This window comes from Triticum dicoccoides, chromosome 2A (assembly GCF_002162155.2).
Source record: "Triticum dicoccoides isolate Atlit2015 ecotype Zavitan chromosome 2A, WEW_v2.0, whole genome shotgun sequence".
NCBI classification, from domain to species: domain Eukaryota; kingdom Viridiplantae; phylum Streptophyta; class Magnoliopsida; order Poales; family Poaceae; genus Triticum; species Triticum dicoccoides.
The window spans coordinates 392,638,986-392,660,584 of NC_041382.1; positions in this window are offsets into that span (position 1 = coordinate 392,638,986).

Genomic DNA, 21,599 nt, shown 5'->3' on the forward strand with positions numbered 1-21,599 from the left:
GGCAACAGAGCTAGGTCAAGCACGCGGATCCAGGAGTTATTGTTAAATGAGGGCGTTATAAATGACAAATTTCATGATGACGTCATGCCGGTTTACAACAACCAAAAATGATGACGACATGGCGGTTTACCAATTACCAGAAGATGTCCAAGACACAAGATTTTGTGAAGGATTGACATGAACCAGTTCAAATCAATCTGGGGCCTAATGTTGGGGATATTACCACTAGGCATAAACCGGCCTACTTGGGCTGGGTTAACTTCATTAGTGGTATAAGCAGATGAAGGCCCAAGGCCTGTAGTCGATTTAGAACCTGTAGCCGTAAACCGGCCTGATGTATAACTTGTATTGTAAGTTAGGAATAGAGAGATACCAACCGGGATACGAGTATGAACCGGTTGGGACTCTATGAACGGACGGGCGTCACCCGTGTATATAAGGGGACGACCCGGCGGCGGTTCAAGGACAGACAACCACAACTCGAGCCTAGGCGAAGCTTGTTTGCTCCCTAGCCATCGAGACCACATCAATTCCATCACAACTAGAGGTAGGCTTTTACCTTCATCGAAGGGGCCGAACTAGTATAAAACCCTCGTGTCTTTGTGTCCGCTTTAACCCCTTCAAGTAAACTCGTAACGATGGCTCCACGACTAAGTCCTTTCACTAGGACATCTGCCATGACAAATCCACGACAACGGTGGTATATGGAATTTATTTTACAGAGCCGGACAATATCCTGGTGTTCACAACCTTCTATGAATTATTTGGAGGAGGAACCCGCCTTGCAATGCCGAAGACAATATGCGCGCCGGACTTGTCGTCATTGAAGCCTGGTTCAGGGGCTACTGAGGGAGTCCTGGACTAGGAGGGTGTCCGGATAGCCGAACTATCATCATCGGCCGGACTCCAAGACTTTGAAGATACAAGATTGAAGACTTCGTCCCGTGTCCGGATGGGACTTTCCTTGGCGTGGAAGGCAAGCTTGGCGATATGGATATGTAGATCTCCTACCATTGTAACCGACTTTGTGTAACCCTAGCCCTCTCCGGTGTCTATATAAACCGGAGGGTTTTAGTCCATAGAACAATCATACCATAGGCTAGCTTCTAGGGTTTACCCTCCTTGATCTCGTGGTAGATCCACTCTTGTACTACCCATATCATCAATATCAATCAAGCAGGAGTAGGGTTTTACCTCCGTCGAGAGGGCCCGAACCTAGGTAAAAACATCGTGTCCCTTGTCTCCTGTTACCATCCGCCTAGACGCACAGTTCAGGACCCCCTACCCGAGATCCGCCAGTGTTGACACCGACAGTACACATCAATAACATGTATATCACGTATACCTTTGTTCACCTTGCCATCCTTCTTATCCGCCAAATACTTGGGGCAGTTCCACTTCCAGTGACCAGTCTGCTTGCAATAGAAGCAGTCAGTCTCAGGCTTAGGTCCAAACTTGGGTTTCTTCTCCTGAGCAGCAACTTGTTTGCTGTTCTTCTTGAAGTTCCCCTTCTTTTTCCCTTTGCCCTTTTTCTTGAAACTGGTGGTCTTATTGACCATCAACACTTGATGCTCCTTCTTGATTTCTACCTCCGCAGCTTTTAGCGTTGCGAAGAGCTCAGGAATTGTCTCTTCCATCCCTTGCATATTATAGTTCATCACGAAGCTCTTGTAGCTTGGTGGCAGTTATTGAAGAATTCTGTCAATGACGCTATCATCCGGAAGATTAAGTCCCAGTTGTATCAAGTGATTGTTATACCCAGACATTCTGAGTATATGCTCACTGACAGAACTATTCCCCTCCATCTTGCAGCTATAGAACTTATTGGAGACTTCATATCTCTCAATCCGGGCATTTGCTTGAAATATTAACTTCAACTCCTGGAACATCTCATATGCTCCATGACGTTCAAAACGTCGTTGAAGACCCGGTTCTAAGTCGTAAAGCATGGCACACTGAACTATCGAGTAGTCATCAGCTTTGCTCTACCAGATGTTCACAACATCTGGTGTTCCTCTTGCAGCAGGTTTGACACCCAGCGGTGCTTCCAGGACGTAATTCTTCTGTGCAGCAATGAGGATAATCCTCAAGTTACGGACCCAGTCCGTGTAATTGCTACCAGCATCTTTCAACTTTGCTTTCTCAAGGAACGCATTAGAATTCAACGGAACAACAGCACGAGCCATCTATCTACAACAAACATAGACAAGCAAAATACCATCAGGTACTAAGTTCATGATAAATTTAAGTTTAGTTAATCATATTACTATAGAACTCCCACTTAGATAAACATCTCTCTAATCATCTAAGTGATCACGTGATCCAAATCAACTAAACCATAACCGATCATCACGTGAAATGGAGTAGTTTTCAATGGTGAACATCACTATGTTGATCATATCTACTATATGATTCACACTCGACCTTTTGGTCTCAGTGTTCCGAGGCCATATCTGCATATGCTAGCCTCGTCAAGTTTAACCTGAGTATTCTGCGTGTGCAAAACTGGCTTGCACCTGTTGTAGATGGACGTAGAGCTTATCACACCCGATCATCATGTGGTGTCTGGGCACGACGAAGTTTGACAACAGTGCATACTCAGGGAGAACACTTTTATCTTGAAATTTAGTGAGAGATCATCTTATAATGCTACCGTCAATCAAAGCAAGATAAGATGCATAAAAGATAAACATCACATGTAATCAAAAAAAGTGATATGATATGGGCATCATCATCTTGTGCTTGTGATCTCCATCTCCGAAGCACCGTCATGACCACCATCGTCACCGGCGCGACACCTTGATCTCCATCGTAGCATCATTGTTGTCTCGCCAACTATTGCTTCTATGACTATCGCTACCGCTTAGTGATAAAGTAAAGCAATTACAAGGCGATTGCATTTCATACAATAAAGCGACAACCACATGGCTCCTACCAGTTGCCAATAACTCGGTTACAAAACATGATCATCTCATACAATAAAATATAGCATCACGTCTTGACCATATCACATCACAACATGCCCTGCAAAAACAAGTTAGACGTCCTCTACTTTGTTGTTGCAAATTTTATGTGGCTGCTACGGGCTGAGCAAGAACCGTTCTTACCTACGCATCAAAAACCACAACGATAGTTTGTCAAGTTAGTGTTGTTTTAACCTTCGCAAGGACCGGGTGTAGCCACACTCGGTTCAACTAAAGTTGGAGAAACAGACACCCGCTAGTCACCTGTGTGCAAAGCACGGGGGTAAAACCAGTCTCGCGTATGCGTACGCGTAATGTCGGTCCGGGCCGCTTCATCCAACAATACCGCTGAACCAAAGTATGACATGCTGGTAAGCAGTATGACTTGTATCGCCCACAACTCACTTGTGTTCTACTCGTGCATATAACATCAACGCATAAAACCTGGCTCGGATGCCACTGTTGAGGAATGTAGTAATTTCAAAATTTTCCTACGCACACGCAAGATCATGGTGATGCATAGAAACAAGAGGGGAGAGTGTTGTCCACGTACCCTCGTAGACCAAAAGAGGAAGCATTAGAACAACGCGGTTGATGTAGTTGTATGTCTTCACAGCCCGACCGATCAAGCACCGAAACTACGGCACCTCCGAGTTCTAGCACACGTTCAGCTCGATGACGATCCCCGGACTCCGATCCAGCAGGGTGTCGGGGAAGAGTTCCGTCAGCACGACGGCGTGGTGATGATCTTGATGTTCTACTGTCGCAGGGCTTCGCCTAAGCGCCGCTACAATAATATCGAGGACTTTGGTGGAGGGGGGCACCGCACACGGCTAAGAGATCTTGGAGATCAATTGTTGTGTCTATGGGGTGCCCCCTCCGCTGTTATATAAAGGAGTGAAGGAGAGGGGGCCGGCCAAGGGGGTGGCGCGCCCTACGGGGGGAGTCCAACCCCAACCGGGAGTAGGACTCCCCCCTTTCCTATTAGGAGTAGGAGAGGGAAGGAAGAGAGGGGAGGGAAGAAGGAAAGGGGCCCCCCCTCCCAATTCGGATTGGGCTTGGGGGGGTGCGCCCCCTCCTTTGCTCCTTCTCCCTCCTTTCCACTAAGGCCCAATAAGGCCCATATACCTATCGGGGGGGTTCCGATAACCTCCCGGAGCTCCGGTATAGTCCCAATCTCACCTGGAACCTTTCCGGTGTCCAAATATAGTCGTCCAATATATCAATGTTTATGCCTCGACCATTTCGAGACTCCTCGTCATGTTCGTGATCACATCCGGGACTCCGAACAACCTTCGGTACATCAAAACTCATAAACTCATAATAAAACTATCAACGAAACCTTAAGCGTGCGGACCCTACGGGTTCGAGAACTATGTAGACATGACCTAGAACTGTTTCCAGTCAATAACCAATAGCGGAACCTGGATGTTCATATTGGCTCCTACATATTCTATGAAGATCTTTATCGGTCAAACCGCATAACAACATACGTTGTTCCCTTTGTCATCGGTATGTTACTTGCCTGAGATTCGATCAACGGTATCTCAATACCTAGTTCAATATCGTTACCGGCAAGTCTCTTTACTCGTTATGTAATGCATCATTCCATAACTAACTCATTAGATACATTGCTTGCAAGGCTTATAGTGATGTGCATTACTGAGAGGGCCCAGAGATACCTCTCCGACAATCAGAGTGACAAATCCTAATCTTGAAATACATCAACTCAACAAGTACCTTTGGAGACACCTGTAGAGCACCTTTATAATCACCCAGTTATGTTGTGACGTTTGGTAGCACACAAAGTGTTCCTCCGGTAAACGGGAGTTACATAATCTCATAGTCATAGGAACATGTATAAGTCATGAAGAAAGCAATAGCAACATACTAAACGATCAAGTGCTAAGCTAACGGAATGGGTCAAGTCAATCACATCATTCTCCTAATGATGTGATCCTGTTAATCAGACGATAACTCATGTCTATGGTTAGGAAACTTAACCATCTTTGATTTACGAGCTAGTCAAGTAGAGGCATACTAGTGACACTATGTTTGTCTATGTATTCACACATGTATTATGTTTCCGGGTAATACAATTCTAGCATGAATAATAAACATTTATCATGATATGAGGAAATAAATAATAACTTTATTATTGCCTCTAGGGCATATTTCCTTCATCGAGGCCATAAAATCCGAGAGAGGATCCATGTATAAAACAAAGTGTAGACTTTGGAAGAACTACTTGATGGTCATAAGGCTGTTGGGTACAGATGGATTTTAAAAGGGAAGACGGACAATGATGGTAAGTGTCACCATTAAGAAAGCTCGACTTGTCGTTAAGATGTTTTGCGACAACTTCAAGCAGTTGACTATGATGAGACTTTCTCACTCGTAGCGATGCTAAGAGTCTGTTGAAATTATATTAGCGGTTCCTGCATTATTTACGAAATCTTGCAGATAGGATGTCAAAACATTGTTTCCTCAATGATTTTCTTGAGGAAAGGTTGTATGTGATACAACCAGAAGGTTTTGTCAATCCTAAAAGATGCTAACAAGTATGCAAAGCTCCAGCAATCCTTCTAAGGACTGGAGTAAGCATCTCAGAGTTAGAATATACGCTTGATGAGATGATCAAAGATTTTGGGTTTATACAAAGTTTATGAGAAACTTGTATTTCCAAAGAAGTGAGTGGGAGCACTATAGCATTTCTGATGAGTATATGTTGTTGACATATTGTTGATCGGAAATGATGTAGAATTTCTAGAAAGCATATAGGGTTATTGGAAAAGTGTTTTTCAATGGAAAACCTGGATTAAGCTACTTGAACATTGAGCATCAAGATCTATAAGGATAGATCAAAATCGCTTGATAGTACTTCCAAATGAGTACGCACCGTGACAAGATTTTGAAGGAGTTCAAAATAGATCGGCAAAGAAGGAGTTCTTGGCTGTGTTATAAGGTGTGAGTATTGAGTAAGACTCAAGACCTGACCATGGTAGAAGAGAGATAAAGGATGAAGGTCGTCCCCTATGCTTTAGACGTAGGCTCCACAGTATGATATGCTGTGTACCGCACCTAATGTGTGCCTTGCCATGAGTCAGTCAAGGGGTACAAGTGTGATGTAGGAATGGATCACAGGATAGCGGTCAGGGTTATCCATAGTAACTAGTGGACTAAGGAATTTTCTCGATTATGGAGGTGGTAGAAGAGTTCGTCGTAAAGGGTTACGCCGATGCAAAATTTGACACTAATCTGGATGACTCTGAGTAGTAGACCGGATTCATATAGTAGAGCAGTTATTTGGAATAGTTCCAAATAGCGCGTGGTAGCTGCATCTAGGAGATGACATAGAGATTTTTAAAGTACACACGGATCTAAAAGATTCAGACCCGTTGACTAACAACCTCTCTCACAAGCGAGATATGATCAAACCCAATGGGTGTTGGATTCATTACAATCACATAGTGATGTGTACTAGATTATTGACTCTAGTGCAAGTGGGAGACAGTTGGAAATATGCCCTAGAGGAAATAATAAAATGGTTATTATTATATTTCCTTGTTCATGATAATTGTCTATTGTTCATGCTATAATTGTATTAACTGGAAACCGTAATCCATGTGTGAATACCTAGACTACAACATGTCCCTAGTGAGCCTCTAGTTGACTAGCTCGTTGATCAATAGATGGTTATGGTTTCCTGACCATGGACATTGGATGTCATTGATAACGGGATCACATCATTAGGAGAATGATGTGATGGACAAGACCCAATCCTAAGCATAGCTCAAGATCGTGTACTTCGTTTGCTAAAAGATTTTCTAATGTCAAGTATCACTTCCTTAGACCATGAGATTGTGCAACTCCTGGATACCGTAGGAATGCTTTGGGTGTGCCAACTGTCACAACGTAACTGGGTGGCTATAAAGGTGCACTACAGGTATCTCCAAAAGTGTCTGTTGGGTTGGCACGAATCGAGACTGGGATTTGTCACTCCGTGTGACGGAGAGGTATCTCTGGGCCCACTTGGTAATGCATCATCATAATGAGCTCAATGTGACTAAGTAGTTAGTCACGGGATCATGCATCACGGAACGAGTAAAGTGACTTGCCGGTAACGAGATTGAATGAGGTATTGGGATACCGACGATCGAATCTCGGGCAAGTAACGTACCGATTGACAAAGGGTATTGTATACGGGATTGCTTGAATCCTTGACATCGTGGTTCATCCGATGAGATCTTCGTGGAACATGTGGGAGCCAACATGGGTATCTAGATCCTGCTGTTGGTTATTGGCCAGAGAGCTGTCTCGGTCATGTCTGCATGATTCCCGAACCCGTAGGGTCTACACACTTAATGTTCGGTGACGCTAGAGTTGTTATGGGAATTAGTGTGCAGTTACCGAATGTTGTTCGAATTCCAGGATGAGATCCCAGACGTCACGAGGAGTTCCAGAATGGTTCGGAGGTAAAGATTTATATATGGGAAGTCCTATTTTGGCCATCGAAAAATGTTCGGGATTTTTCGGTATTGTACCGGGAAGGTTCTAGAAGGTTCCGGAGTGGGGCCCACCACCCCTGGTCAAGGCGCACTAAGATCCCCCCTTAGAAGGAATAAGATCATATCCCGAAGGGATAAGATCAAGATCCCTAAAAAGGGGGGATAACAATCGGTGGGGAAGGAAATGATGGGATTTCTTTCCTCCCACCTTTGCCAACGCCCCAATAGACTTGGAGGGCAAGAAACCAGCCCCCTCCACCCATATATATAGTGGGGAGGCGCATGGGAGCTTGACCCCTTGCCCCTGGCGTAGCCCTCCCCCTCTCCAACTCCACCTCCTCCTCAGTAGTGCTTGGCGAAGCCCTGCCGGAGAACTGCAAGCTCCACCACCACGCCGTCATGCTGCCGGAGCTCTCCCTCAACTTCTCCTCTCCCCTTGCTGGATCAATAAGGAGGAGACGTCCCCGGGATGTATGTGTGTTGAACGCGGAGGCGCAGTCCGTTTGGCGTTAGATCGGATCTTCCGCAATTTGAATCGCCGCGAGTACGACTCCCTCATCCGCGTTCTTCTAATGCTTCTGCATCGCGATCTTCAAGGGTATGAAGATGCACTCCCCTCTCTCTCATTGCTAGTCTCAATATAGATTGATCTTGGTGATGCATAGAATTTTTTTAATTTCTGCAACGATCCCCAACAGTCGCCTCGCTTGAGTCCTCCCACGCCATCTTGACTGCCTTGGCCACCATGTTCTCCGCCATTTCGTTGTCTCGTGCCAACAATCTTTGCACTGCACTCACCAACTCTCAGAAGGGCTCCATGTCCTCCTCTGCCTACTTTGGCCAGATGCGCTCCCTCTCTGACGAGCTCACCACGATGGGCAAACCCCTTGGAGACGGGGACCACATCTCTTTCATCATCGCAGGGCTTGACATGGATTATCAACCCATCTTCTCCGCTCTCGACGTCCGCACCGAGCCCATCACCGCCGATGGCCTCTTCTCCCTCGTGGCAAACTTCAATCAGCGCATGGAGATATTTCATGGCGCTGGCAATGGCAACTTCAAATCCTTCGCCAACATCGCCTTGCGGGGCCGTTCTGGTGGTGGAAATGGCGGCTACTGAAAAGGCGGGGGTGGTGGCTCTCGCGACGGCGGCGGTGGCTACAACGTTGCTGCTGGTGGCTCCGGCGGTGGCGCTCCTGGCGGCTACGACATGGAGAGCGGTGGCGGCGGCTACCCTAACCCTAGTTCTGGTGGTGACTATGGCTTCCACCATAACAGCGGGGGTCATCAGGGGGGCTTTGGTGGTGGTGGTGGTCACTTTCATCAGAACCAGAACCCTTCTGGTGGTGGCGGCGGCTACAACCGGCGCAACAACAACAACAATTGGCGCCTCTTTCAAGGGTATGAAGGGTATGAAAACAGATGTCAAATATGTAGAAAAACAAACCATAGTGCAAAAGACTATGATTGGCACTACGCCGATGACAAAACTTCCCAGAAAAAGAAAGTTGCAGCTGCAGCCGACGTGTCTTATGGCGTTGATACCAACTGGTACATGGACACGGGTGCCACCAACCACATCACAAGCGAGTTGGACAGGCTGACTATGCATGAGAAATATTGTGGCCATGATCAAGTCTACACTGCGGCAAATGGCGCAGGCATGGTGATAAGTCATGTTGGTCAATCCTTTATCAAAACCCCACACAAAAACCTTCAAATCAATGGCATCATGTATGTTCCTAATGCCTCCAAAACTTTGCTATCTGTTCATCGTATTGCTCTTGACATAATGTGTTTCTAGAGTTTCACCCATTCTTCTTTTTGATCAAGGATCAGGTAACAAAGAAAGTTCTCCATAGGGGTGTCTGTGTCGAAGGCCTCTATGCTTTGCTTCCCAAGTATTGCCAGAACAATAAACAAGTGTATGGTGCCATCAAGCTTTCTGCTGAAAGGTGGCACAATCGCTTAGGTCATCCTTCTTTTTCTACTGTTCATCAGATCCTTAGTAGAAATAAACTCCCAGTTGTTGGTGAGAGGAACTTAGAAACCATTTGTGATTCATGTCAACGAGCAAAAAGTCATCAATTGCCATATCCTGTGTCTACTAGTGTTTCCACTAAGCCTTTGCAGCTTATTTTTTCTGATGCGTGGGGTCCTGCCCCCACCTCTGTTGGTAGACACTCTTACTATGTAAGCTTTATTGATGATTACAGCAAGTATACATGGATATATCTCCTTAAGAAACATGCTGATGTGTTCCAAGTTTTCCACAATTTTCAAGCTCTCGTTGAACGCAAACTTGATAGCAAAATTATTTCTATACAGTCGGACTGGGGGGGGTGAGTATGAGAAACTGATTTTTTCAAAAGATAGGTATCTCGCATCACGTCTCTTGTCCACATGCGCACCAACAGAATGTCTCTGCTGAACACAAGCATAGGCACATTTTTGAAGTAGGTCTTGCTATCTTAGCTTCTGCTTCAATGCCACTAAAATTTTGGGACGAAGACTTTCTCACTGCCGTGCATCTCATCAACATGTGGCCTAGTCACACTATTTCCAATGAAACTCCCACTGAACGTCTCTTTCATGTCACACCAGATTACACCACACTTCGCGTTTTTGGGTGTGCCTGTTGGCCAAATCTTCGTCCCTACAACACTAGTAAGCATAGTTTTCGGTCTAAGCAATGTGTCTTTCTTGGGTATAGCGCTCAGCATGAGGGGGTCAAGTGCTTAGATGTTTCCACCAGACGTGTGTGTATCTCACATGACGTTGTGTTTGATGAAACTCAATTCCCTTTGGCAAAAGTCCATCCAAACGCCGGCGCCCTTCTCCGAAAGGAAATCCTTCTCCTTCCTCCCCAGTTATCCGGCGTTCCGTGTGAGGGTGATGATATTTGTACTGGCCCAACTTTGACTAATCCATCACCTATTGCACCCGAGTTTTGTATTTCAGCAGAAAATGGCGCAGAAAACACTGTTTCAGCACCAACAGAAGAGGAAACAGGAGATCCAAGGGAATCTCCATCGGGATCGGTGCCCCTGACTGCATCAGCCCCGACCGCATCCTCCTCGGGATCGCTGCCGGGCCCAGGCAGACTGCCGAGCCAGTCCCGCCCGGTCGCGTCGCGCCTTCCCACCGAGCCGGCCTCCCCACACGGTGCACCAATCGGCTGCAGGGGGCAGCCCGACCAGGCAGCATGCGCCGGATTCCCAAGGCGAGGCGCGCCAATCCCCTGCCGAGGACAGCCGACTAGGAAGTACACCCCGGTCCCGTAGGTTTACTCTAGGCGGGTCCTTGCGACTGCATCGGCTAGACGCGGCGCGGTTCCCGTGTTTGAATAGCCCGGATCTTCTGCGGCCGCCCCTGATGATCCTTCCACCGCAGCTGCCACAGAAGATCCCGTGCTATCGAGCTGATCTGCCTCGGGATCGCCAGGACCGCGTCCGTCGCTGTCGCCCGGATCATCTGCGGCTCCTCCGCCGCTGCCTCGTACGCGCCTACAGGCAGGAGCTATTCGTCCAGTTAATTACAAGCATAAGTGTGGTTTAGCTGCTTCCACTGACTCCGCAGGTGAACCTCGCACTGTCACTGATGCTCTTGCTGATCGCCGCTGGAAACATGCTATGGATGAAGAATTTAGTGCTCTGCAGAATAATCATACATGGCATCTTGTTCCTTATCATCCACGTTACAAGATCATTGATTGTAAGTGGGTATATCGCATCAAACGTCGATCAGATGGCACCATTGATCGCTACAAAGCGAGACTCGTTGCTAAGGGTTTTAAGCAGAGGTATGGACTTGACTATGCGGACACCTTTAGTCCCGTTGTTAAAGCTGCCACCATTCGCCTTGTATTTTTTGTTGCTGTGTCCAGAGGTTGGAGCCTTTGTCAGCTTGATGTTTAGAATGCGTTTCTTCATGGTGTTCTAGAAGAGGAAGTTTACATGAAACAACCTCCTGGGTATGAAAATAAACACAAACCGTCTCATGTTTGCAAACTTGATAAGTCCCTCTATGGTCTCAAGCAAGCTCCTAGAGCATGGTATTCACGTCTGAGTTCCAAACTGCTAGCTCTTGGGTTTATTCCCTCCAAGTCAGATACACCACTGTTCATTTACAAGAAGTCACACACTATCATTTTTGTGCTCATTTATGTCGATGATATTATTGTTATGAGTTCTCTGATATGGCAATCACAACTTTGTTGCAAGATTTGCATTCAGATTTTGCTCTTAAGGATCTGGGAGATCTTCACTTCTTCCTTGGCATTGAGGTGAAGCGGAACAGTGATGGTGGTCTTCATCTCTCCCAGGGAAAGTATGTGGCTGATCATTTGACCAAGGCTGGGATGACAGATTGTAAACCATCTCCAACTCCATTTTCCAGTGCAGAAAGGTTATCTCTTGTTGATGGTGTACTCTTGGATCAAGCTGATGGCACCAAGTACAGAAGTTTGGTTGGAGCACTTCAGTACTTAATACTTATACGACCTGACATTTCTTTTGCAGTTAATAAAGTATGTCAGTTTCTGCATGCACCTACCTCAGCTCATTGGACTGCTGCTAAGCGGATTCTACGATATGTGAAGAGTATCTTGAGTGTTGGACTCACTTTCAGCAAGTCCTCGTCCACTCTTGTTAGTGCTTTTTCTGATTCTGACTGGGCAGGTTTCTTGGATGACAGACGGTCCACTGGTGGGTTTGCAGTTTTATTTGGACCTAATATTATCTTTTGGTGTGCCAAGAAGCAAGCAACAGTGTCTTGATCTAGTACTGAGGCAGAGTAGAAAGCACTAGCCAATGCAACAGCTGAGATCATCTGGGTTAAGGCCATGCTGAAGGAACTTGGAATACATGCTCAAACACCATGTCTTTGGTGTGATAATCTTGGTGCCACATATCTTTCTGCTAATCCTGTGATTCATGCAAGGACAAAGCACATTGAAATCGATTATCATTTTGTGAGAGAAAGATTTGCAAGTAAGGAGTTGGACATTAGATTCATTCCTTCAAAAGATCAAGTTGTAGATGGGTTCACTAAAGCTTTGGCTACAAGACAGTTTGAAGAGTTTAAACGTAATCTCAACTTAAGAAGTTCAGATTAAGGGCGCATGTTAGACATGTCACGTACGTGTATTAGGAGATATTGTTACGAGGTTAGGTTAAAGATCTCATTTATCTTCTTATCTTCTTATCTCTCTAAACCTCCCTGTAAATATCCTCTGATCGGTTAGCCTTGAGCTGCTGCATATTGTATCGACCATGTCAATCAATATATATCACGCGGGTCTCCTGTATGGAGATTGAGACGCTTCTATCATTCTCCACAATCTGAAGATGCTTCATCCAAACCAAGATAATCATCATTTCTAACCGAAGAGGTCATGCAACTATTAACTCATTGTACCATACATAAATCTTCATCATCATCTGAGGAAGCGGCCTCATTATAACCAAGACCATACTTTGGTTGCACTATACTTCTCTTCCTAATTAAATTCTCTGCTTGTTCCCACCATTCTTCACAAACAACTGGTGGTGGTGGTAGCCTGCTGTTTGGTTGTACCAAATATCCTGCCTTTTTAATAATGGACTCATCCTGTCCTCGACTTTCATAGTCATGAGTGCTTCTTCAATGTCAAGAACCTGATCAGACTGCTTATATGTGTCATCACATGGTTGCTTTTTTGGGACCTTATAAAAAATGGTAGGCAAGGTGTTTTCACTTTCTTTTTGAACAGACAAAACATCCAATGGCGTGGTAACTGAAATATATAGTGAGGGGGGTTGCATAAGCAAATTTGGGACTCCCAGCATCGTGTCTGAAGGTTCCACACCTGATTTCTTTGTGAGGACAACAGGAATGGCGGTTGTTGGAGAATGTGCCTTTAACAAAATAGGAGCGGTGGCTGATAAAGCGTGTCCTCTTGTGACCCCTACCTCCATTCATGAGCTAGTGGATGAAGCAACGTCTGTTGTTAACAAAATTTGTGTAGTCACAGACAAACCCCGTCCTGTAGGCCTAGATGATGAACCTTCTGCTCTCATATTTGCATTACCACATTGATGATCTCGCGAATTCCTTATCAAAGCAGTCTTTCTTGAGTGGGCCGAGCAAGGTGTGATTAAAATTTTCATTTCCGTGGGGGATGGTGTAGCATCCGGCATGACTAACACATCAGCATTAGGTGTTGTTTGTCCCTGTTGTTTCCCTGACTCAATACTTGGGAAATAATATTTAGCATTAGCATGGTGAACCTCTTGAATTGTATAAGGAGCAATATTCGCAGCGATACATTGTTGTTCTCCATTGCCATCCATGAACTTTAGGCATTGATGCAGTGTTGAAGGGACTACACGATATTTATGTATCCATGGTCGCCCCAAAAGTGCAAAGTATGAAGCATTGGCCTCTATAACGAAGAACTTAACTTTGAAACTGTAAGATGCCATTTGCAACTTAAGAGTGATAACACCTAAGGCAGGCTTAGCATGATTATCATACCCACAAATTACTACCTCAGTGGGGCTTAGATCATCCATTGTGTACCTGCTCGAGTTAAGCTGCGTACAGGTAGGATGTTCACAGCAGAGCCAGGATCGATCAATATTCTTCGAAGATGAGAAGCTCCAATATTTCCCTCAATATAGAGGGGAGAATTGTGATCACCATGCTCAATTATTTGGTCCTCATCAGAAGAAGTTATCTGATTAGCATAGAGCAGATTGTCAAAGAGTCTGTGCTTGGCCATTGCCGCTTGATAATGTTCAGGCTTTTGCAAAGCTTTAACAAGAGCCTCTCTAAGTTCCAGTAGAAGCACTAATGCCTCATAAACACTTAGTAGTGCTGGAATCTGCTTCAAATGGGCAATGACATTATATTCGACACCATGCTCTTTTGCCTCCTCGTCGCTCGACTTCTCTTGTTGATTGTTCAAAACAGTTGCCTCCCTACTTGTGGATGGTTTATCTTTCTTTGCTCGGTACTGCTTACTTCTCATGGGCTCCGGTAGTACCTTTCCTGCCTGCAAGTTCATATGTACCTCCATTTCTTGTTTCCCTAGTGTCGTATCAGTTTGCAATGCCTCACGTTCTTCCTTTATGAACACTACTTCAATCTCAGAGTCATCTGTACTTTCACTAGAGGCAACCATGTTGCATGTAGAATTTTCAGTACTTAATAGTGGTCCATCCGGCAAATCATTTTCTACATCATGGTGTGAGTGGTCCCAGTTTTGTGGGAAAAACTGGGCTAAAGTGGGATGTACAGGCCTTGCCCGAGGAAAAGATTCATCCCCCCTCAGACTTGGGAATAAATCGTGGTGGCATACGGTGACGACTCGGGTTGGGCCTCCCTCTATTTGCTGACGTATATTGTAAGATGTGTGGAGAGCTCACGTTTCCTTGATGCACCTTTGTTTGATTATGTCTATGATGAACTTTGCTCCAGGAGTGTGTGCCATCTTCTGAAACTATAGGTGTAAGCTGAAGTCCCTGAAACTGATGTTGAACTTCACAAAATGGCATCCAATATGCCTTTTCTGAACCATGTTTTTGTAGTACCTCTTCTTTCCTAGTGGACACCATGTTTACTTGATGATAATAAGGATTTACGGCTTGCGGATCAAAATTCAACTTCTTCTCGTCGATTGCCCTTTGCAACCATTCTTTAAAAGCAATACAATCTTCTACTACATGACCAACATATCTATGATACGGGCAATATAATGGATTGTCTGTCATTCCCGCCTGGTCGGGCCACCGCGGTTCAGGCAAGTTCAAAGCCCCTTGTTGCAATAGCTGATTAAAGAATTTTTTAACAAACTCTCTCCTGAATATATATTGCTTTTTAAGCAATTCTTGAATACTAGGACGGGTTCTCTGCCCCTGTTCATTCCTTACTCCAAGAGCCTGCATATTTTGGTGAGGTGCTGCAGCCATCGTAGATAGCCGGGTAGTATTACTTTCTGCTTGTATTTTAGGCTTATTCCCATTATTAAATGGTTTTGCCGTTGACTGAAACTTCTTCGAGTAATGTGAATTGCCTGCATTTTGTTACAACTGCATAATATGTGGAGCCTTCTCAAATTCTAATTTGGTGGCAGCAACAGCATTAGCAAGTGCACTAAAGGTTTTAGGCTCGCGTCTAGACACCTCTAATGGCCAATGTTGCTGCATTCCATGCACACACATGTCAACGGCATCTTCCGTGTGCATCTGTCTAGTCAAGCGCACATAACTATTACGAAATCGGACAATATAGTCATCTATCTTTTCATCTCTTCCATGTTTTAACTGTGACAACTCTAGAAGAGAGGTATCTTTGAGTTTCTCGATCGTGTAACTGATCGCCCCCCGCGTCGCCCCCGCTCGGGCGACACGGGCGGGATCTCGATCCCTAGCCGCCGCCGGTCCCCTCCCCTCCCTTCCTCCCTTCCCACCACCGCCGCCGAAGGACGCCGCCGGCGATGGCCCGGGGCTGACGGCAATGGCGGGGGTCCTCCCTCTTGCCTGCGCCGTGAGGGTGGTGCGGCGCCCCGCGACATGGGTGGCGCGGCCGATCTGGCCTGGCGGCGCGGCGGCTGCCTCGGCCAAGGGCCGATCTGGCCTGGCGGCGCGGCGGGCCTGCCTTCCGGCGGCGGCGGGCCTGCCTTCCGGCGGCGGCGCGGCGGCTGCCTTGGCCAGGGGCGGCGATGGTGGGGTGCGGCAGCCGGTTCTGCCTCGGGCTGCGTGGAGGCGTTCGGCGGCGGCGGCCGGGTCTGCGGCGGCACACCACCTGACCTCGGATCGGTGGTGGCGGCATGGAGGGCCTGGTGGTTGGGTCGGCACCATGCGGGTTGTGCCCTCCGGACAGATTTGATCTGGCCGGTGCGTCCTGCTCGTTGTGCGGCGGCTCAGATCGGCGGCGACCCGTGCACACATTACGTGATGGAGGTTCTTCGAGCGGATCCGGGTGAAAACCTTGTGCTCGGCTTCATGCCATGGCCGGCGTTGGTGACACCCTGTTGTGTCATTACCTTCTTGAAGGCATCGCCGTGGAGAAGCTCTAGACCTCTATCCGCTACCTCCGGGGGAAACCCTAGATCAGTTGATTGGATGACGGCGGCGCGTTGGTGTCGTTTCCTCCTTGGGGCGTCATTCTTGGAGGCGTACACGGGATCGAGGGACCAGCGGGCGCCTTTTTGGTGGAGCGGTGCTTCATCCTTCACATTGATGACGGCGGATCTCGGCGGCGTGGTGCGGTGGAGACTTGGCACCCGATGCGCGGTGATGGACTCGCGCAGGTGGAGGTAGTTGTCTGGCGTCAAGGTGGCGTCGATGACGGAGTGACCTCACAAGGTAGAAGCCTCAATATCTGCTCTGAAGACGGACATGTGGAAGATGGCGGCGACGACACATGTGAGTGCGTCAGACCAGTTTATGCCCCAGACCCAGTATGTGGCTCGGATGGGGTTTCTGGCTTTGGATGATAGGATTAGGTGAGTAGTCTGGGTATGTGGCCCAGGTAGCACCCCTGCATCTTTTGGATAGGAGTAGTGGCATATGTTGTCAAGATGGCGGATTCAGGCATATTGTTGTAATACTTTGTAAGGTCCTCGAGAATAATCAATAAAGTGACCGTATGCATCTCCCAGATGCAGAGGCCGGGGGTCATCCTCCTTTTCTAAAAGAAAAAAATCTTTGCTCATGCTAATGAAGTGAGATTTAAAAAGATCCTTCATTGTTTGCCAACTACGTACTGAACCACCAGGTAAACGACTATACCAATGAAAGGCCGGACCCGTCAATGATGCTGAAAATTGATGAAGTAGAAGTGAGGGCATATTGGCTGTGTCACCACACGCTGCTTCAAAATAAACAAGGTGCTCCCTTGCATCACCATTACCATCGAACTTCCTGAACTTCGGTGGATGCCATCCAGCAGGAAAAGCTACCTTATCATGCCACGCCTCATATGGCTTCTCCAACTGACTTTCAAGGGTTCTAGGTGCTTGCTCTTCTGCAATTTCCTTCATTTTTCTGTTGATCAACTCTTCAGCGATGTCATGATAATCTCTTAGCATGCCTAATACAGGAGCTGCCGATGTGGGATGTGTAGGCGCAATTGCCACATTTAGATGCATCCCTCCTATGAATTGAGGCTGCTCATCCACCGACTGCACGAGGCGTATGCTGGTGTTGTGCCATAGCTTCCAATTCGGCAATTTGCGGATCCACGACTTGTGGTGGAGGATTAGCAGGTTGCGTCCCATTTACAGCGAGTTTTGCAATCATATTAAATAGTTAATTGATCTTTGTATCAATAGCATCCACCCTTCTACGTGCTTCCCCGTTTAGAGCACCTAAAGTTCCTTCTTGATGGTGTAAATATCGATCCCTCTCTTCTTCAGTCACAACTGGTTCTGGTGGCAAGTCATGTTGTTTCCCTGCATCATCTTGTGCAATGGCTGCCAGACCTAGTTCGTCCTGGTTAGTATGGACATGAACTCACGCAAGATTAATTGCCCGTACAACATCTTCATCATCCAAAGGCTCTAAGGCATAAACCTTTGGTAATGACGAGGATGACTCCGCGTCTGATCTTTCATCACTAGTTTGTTCATCCGTGGGATCAAAATCTGCAGTTATAGTTTGTCGAGCCACTTTTCCCAACCGTGTAAGGGCCCCAAAGCGTTCCGCAATTTGTTGGACCTGATTCTGATCAGCAGGAAGAAAAGAACTGATACTGGCATAAGGTCTGCTATACTCGCCTGCGCGTAACAAAATTTTATCTTCTGGAGTTTTATCTCCCCTTGATATCAGCGGAAGACATGATGCTGTTACCATTGCACCACTCCTCTGTTTTATCACAGCATGCTTTCTTAGATGTTCTTTTGCACATGGTGAATTTCTCATGAATGATGGAGTAGGATTAGGCAGCATTTCCTCGTCTCACGAGTAAGAAAATTCATGACGAACAAGTGGAGGCTCCCATTCTGAATCTGAATTTTGCACCGACCTGACTATTGCCACATGACATGCTACATTATTCATCTTGTTTAAATCATTGCCAGATTGTCTTCTTTCATTCCCATCATTCCTGAACCTAGTAGCGTCTGATCCGTTATCTCAAGGGATCAGTGCATTATTTGATCTTTGTGGAGCTAAATGAGAGCCACCTCTTGGCCTTTCTGTACTGAGGTTCCTTTGCTCAACCCTTAGTGGTTTGGGAGCCAGATGCTCTATCAATGCATTATATCTCTCATTCCTTTTCAAATTTGGAGAAATTTGAAGTGTTACGCTCTCATTATCCTTATAAATTCGGCCATCAGCCCTCACATGGACCTGCACGTGTCTTAGCACCAAATCTTGCAATTCTTGATACATCGCTTCACGAGTCCTCCTTCTTCTCTCACGTTTACGCTGATTAACTGTCGATGCATAAGGGACCCTTGGGGTTACATCAAAGGTCGGTTCCCCTCATGAAGACCTTGCATGTTCCCAAGGTGCTGCCATCATGGGGTCATGTTGCCTTGGTAGAGCAAACTACTGTGGAACCCGGTTTGAGGACTCAATGTTTTGCGAAGATGCTTTCACTCGCCACTGAGGCTTGTATCTTCTTGTTTCAGGTAGAGGGTAGCAACGATCTCAACGATTCCCATGTGGCCAGGGAGTGTTTTCACGACAATAAGCATATGTGGATGATGGCATGTTCCTAGGTGGAAGATGCTGATGTTCATTTCGAAGTCTACTTTGCATTGCTCTAATATGATGTTTCATCTGTTCTAACTGAAGTCGCAGTTCCTCTGCTCTGGGCGCTGGTGTTTCATTTGTTAAAACATCAAACCTGTTATTGTTCTGCGAAGTAAAGTGATGTCTCTCTGAGGTCTGAAAACAAGGCACCCGTACTTGCTGATCCCGACTGATAGAGCTTTGTTGAGAACACCATCTCGGCCATGTTTTCTCCTTAATGATGCGTCTCCAAAATTCATTCATTATAGTTTCTTTGACCATCTCACAACTGGCCCCTCATTCAGGAGAAAGAACAAGAAACTCATCGCTCATATCAGTGTACTGTTGATATTGACGCCTACTCACATCTGAACTCTCTGGTGGTGCATCACGCCCGGCAACGCGAGCCCTTAATTGTGACTGCAACTTCTTCACTTGTTGCCTCTTCCTTCTGTAATTGCGGTGTGCGTTCTTTTTGTTCAGAGTTCGAGCACGTGCAATACTAGAATTCAAATGCTGCTTGACATTTTCCAGTCCTTGAAGGAGTTCGGCTTCTATTGTATATGCAGTTTGGGTTCTGAATGCTGAGAGGCGTCGCGTGTAGCCAGCGTTCTGAACAGCTCCGGGGCGTTTCAGTAACTCCCTAGCAGCCGTCATTAATGCTTGACACTCTCCCCTAGCTCTTGCATCTACGTACTTCTGAACTTTCTTGGCATCATTCAAATCCGAGGAGTGGTCTGCCTGGTACACGTACATATTGGAGCCAAAGCTTGAAACTACAACCGGTGGTAATGAACCAAACCAAAAGACAAAAGGCTCCATTTGCTTTGCGTCAGCCTTCGGTCCATAGTTGGTGAAGCCCCGTCTGCACGAGATGTACACTGGTTAGAACTTCACCACGCCACATTATCAGCCGAAAAAAAGTGCCGAGGAGACAAATCATGAGTAGATTCTGATGACTGATGACGAGCAGCGAAGATGGGCGGAGAGTCGAGTCCCACCAGGCGTGCCATTTGTTTTCGCAAGATAAAATATTAAATACATCTGCGTTGGCATTTTAGGTGCGGGCGTGCCAGTATACGAGTGTATACAAATAAAAACAAAACAAAGCACACAAAATGATGCAGAGAAAACTTGTAAATCTTTATTGCCGAGGAGATACAAATCTCATTTTACATGCTTTTGATATAGCATCTAACATACAAAAGCCAATTGCATAATTTCTCGACCCATAGGTCCTCGAAGGAATCCCTAGTTAATTACATTCATAGCATATCTATGAAAGACCTTCGATTAAGCCGCCTCAAACGGTCATCATCATTATCAAACTCATGGCTTCTGTCTCCAAGGCAAAAAGAATATGCAAGTGCTCCAAGACAAATAATAATCTCGCCATACCAAAAATTTATGGATTCATGCATCAATCAAACATGGGATGTAGATCAAGTCTCAAGGAGAAAATTAAATGGATAGTTCGGCCTCACCGGTCACGAACATCATGTATCCTGCCTCGTCGGTCAGGAAATGTACGTGAGTTCCGGCCTCGTCGGTAGCGGAAAAAAATGTTCTCAGCGTGGACTTGAAGATGAACCCTCATTTGATTGAGAAACATGGTTCTGCAAAATTTTGTCAATGGCGTCTTATTTATTCCAGAGTAGATGGCCGTGTCTTTATTATTCTCACGATAAATTCATCACCCTTTGCATGTCACGTGATCTCCTTGCTTCCTCTGAATATATGCATGATGAACCATGATGTTGACCTTTTGTACAACTATATTGCTTTCCCTTGTAACTCCACACCATGAAATATCTGCGGCGACGATTGAAGTGTCAGGTAGAGCCGCGAAACGTCATGACTTTCCCTTTTCTTTTTATGGATCAAACCATAAACACCTGTGGCGGCGATTTGATCGCCGTGTAGAGCCACGGGATGCAATACCTCTTTTTCTCATGTCGGACCGTGAAATATCTATGGCAGCGATTTGATCGCCATGTAGAGCCACTAGATGCCACATGACTCTTTTTTTGCAAAATTGAGCCATGGAACGTCCGCGGCGACGATTAGATCGTCATGTAGAGCCGCGGGATGCTGGTGAATTCTTTTTATTGATCAGAAAAGGAAACGTCCGCGACGACGATTAGATCATCATGTAGAGCCACGGGACACCGCTGATTTTTGTTGTAGATCAAGCGATGAGACATTCGCGGCGACGATTAGATCGTTATGTAGAGCCACGGGACACTGCCGATTTTTGTTGTAGATCAAGCGATGAGACATCCGCAGCGACGGTTAGATCATCATGTAGAGCCGCGAGATGCCACAAAAAGAAATGAACAAAGAGTAGAAAATAAATAAAAGAAATAAGTCATCATATGCAACCTTCATATGATTTACTCACC